This window comes from Myotis brandtii, unplaced genomic scaffold (genome assembly GCF_000412655.1).
Source record: "Myotis brandtii unplaced genomic scaffold, ASM41265v1 scaffold58, whole genome shotgun sequence".
NCBI classification, from domain to species: domain Eukaryota; kingdom Metazoa; phylum Chordata; class Mammalia; order Chiroptera; family Vespertilionidae; genus Myotis; species Myotis brandtii.
In genome coordinates, this window is record NW_005370176.1 from 1,499,486 (window position 1) to 1,502,071 (window position 2,586).

At 52.7% G+C, this 2,586-nt stretch overlaps 1 protein-coding gene across 1 annotated transcript in view; it reads left to right on the plus strand.

Moving 5' to 3' along the window:
* CCDC18 (coiled-coil domain containing 18) overlaps positions 1-2,586 on the plus strand; it is a 153,774-nt gene that overhangs the window by 8,302 nt on the left and 142,886 nt on the right. The gene's annotated exons all lie outside the window — the stretch shown is intronic.

The window sequence follows — 2,586 nt, forward strand, 5'->3', positions numbered from 1 at the left end:
CCCGCGGCGGTTCGAACGCTGAACAGCCTGGGTTCTCGGTTTCTCTAGCTGTTGTGTCTACTGGTTCCAGGCCCGGGGCCCGCGAGAGGGCCCGAGGCTTCGGAACGCAGACGAGAGCGCGGCGGGCGCTGTCGTCGGGTGGGTCTCTCTGCCAGCGACGACTCGGGTGGTGAGCGACTGCTTCTTGGAGGGTGGACACAGCCCGCCGCGGGGAGTTGGTGGCCTTCCCCGCGGGCATCCTCGGACGCGCGCTGTCTAGTCCTCGCCTGCGCTGCGCGCGCGGCTCTGCGAGGAAGATGTCCTATGTGCCCCGTTCCTGCAGACGGACGCAGGATCACTGCTGTCCAGTTGAGCGTTCTTGATGCGGGAATCCTGTCCGACTGCAGCCCATCCTAGCACAGGGGTATGAAGAGCGCCTGTTCCTCGCGGCGGTGGGCGTGCTTGGGAACAGCGGCTCCAAGCGCAGTGTATTAGAGCCAAGAGATGACGTCAGGGCCGGTATAAATGAAGGCAATTCCCTATATAATATTATGCAGATGTTCAGATATGTTATGCAGGTAGCTTGTGCTTTTCCACGTGTACAGGCAAGGAAGGTAGACTTTAGTGACCGCTAAAGGGAGGGGGACTCTTGGCTTGACAATAAAGGGCCACCAAGAAAAAGAAAATGTTTGAATAGCAGCTGTATTCATTGATAATTCAGAAGGATTAGGGAATTCTTAAAGTACACGGGAGATGTTGGACATAAAACCTAATTTAGTTGATCCATGATAATGGAATGGCATTTTAGGATTTACCCACATTTTGTTTACCCTTTTTTCCCTTCACCGTCCTGTGGGAAGCTAGAGATGTTCAAAAGATAGAGCAGAATGGGGACAGGCCTGATACATTGACGTTGGGAGCTTCTTAATAATTAAGCAGAGGCAAATTTGTAGAAGCAAAAGGGGAAAAAGGATTTTCTCTAAGATCACAGAGTATCTCGTTTAATTTCCTTCCATAGTTTCTTTCAATAAGGTGAGAGATTTCTTTTAATGTTTCTCCTCACATCTGAGAAATTTTGACTATGGAATAAATGTCATAATATTTTAACTGAATGAGTGGAAGGAAAGGCAGTTTAGTAATAATTTATTCACTGAAAATACTAAGTTTCCCTAAGTGCCTTACAGTCCTGAACATAATTGATAGGACTCCTAGCCATTTAGAGGTTGAAATGTGGTCAGAATTCTAGAAGGGTGACGAAAGAGGGATGCTACAATGCTAAAGGTAAATGGGATCCGAAAGAGGAATGTTATTTTAAGATTATGCAGAAAGAGCTAGGAGTAATAGAGATTATAAAGTTTTCATTTAATTGTATTAATTATGAACATGTATTTTAATGTTTAATTATATGTATTAATTTTTAATAATAAAATGTGACCCCTTATCACGATTTTTATGTGCAAAGATATTTAGTAGAGAATTTCATAACCCTAGAAATACACTTAAGTTGAAGAAACAAAAGCTTTTCTTCATATACTAGAGGCCCGGTGCATGAAATTTCCGCACTTGTGGGGGGGGAGGTCCCTCAGCCTGGCCTGCACCCTCTCGCCATCCGGGACCTCTTGGGGGATGTCTGCCTGCCGGCTTAGGCCAGCTCCCAGCAGTCAGACACCCCTCTCACAGTCTGGGAGCCCTTGCTCCTTATTGCCCGCCTGCTCGCTGCTCCTTAGTGTTACTGTGGAGGTGGGAGAGGTCCTGCCACCGCCGCTGTGCTCGCCAGCTGTGAGCCCGGCTTCTGGCTGAGCGGCGCTCCCCCTGTGGGAGCGCACTGACCTCCAGGGGGCAGTCCCTGTGTTGAGCATCTGCCCCCTGGTGGTCAGTGCACATCATAGCAACCAGTTGTTCTGGTCATTCAGCTGTAATGGTCACTTAGGCTTTTATTATATAGACTAGTAGCCCATCGCATGATATCACGCACAGTAGGCCGCCCGCCGCTTCCACGGGAGCTGTGTGGCTTCCACGGGAGGCGGAAGCGAGCCGCCGGCACCCACGGGAGCTGAGAGGGAGCTGCACCGCTTCCACAGGAGCCGGGAGGGACCCGCGCCAATTCCGCGGGAGGCGGGAGGGAGCCGCGCTGCTTCCATGGGTGGTGGGCCTGCCATCTCCTCTCCAGGCCTGCGCTCGGCCGTGGAGGCTGTGGGTTGGCTCCCCTGTCTCTGTCTCTGTCTCCACTCCGGGCCTCACCTGCGCGCATAGCCTCCTCCTGTCTAGTCGTGTCCTGTTACGGCATCCTGGCCATATACAGGAGCCGAGGGACCCGCGCCAATTCCGCGGGAGGCGGGAGGGAGCCGCGCTGCTTCCATGGGTGGTGGGCCTGCCATCTCCTCTCCAGGCCTGCGCTCGGCCGTGGAGGCTGTGGGCTGGCTCCCCTGTCTCTGTCTCTGTCTCCACTCCGGGCCTCACCTGCGCGCATAGCCTCCTCCTGTCTAGTCGTGTCCTGTTACGGCATCCTGGCCATATTTGCATATTTTATACACACACACACACACACACACACACACACACACTAGAGGCCCAGTGCACGAAATCTGTGCACGGGGGGGGGGGGGC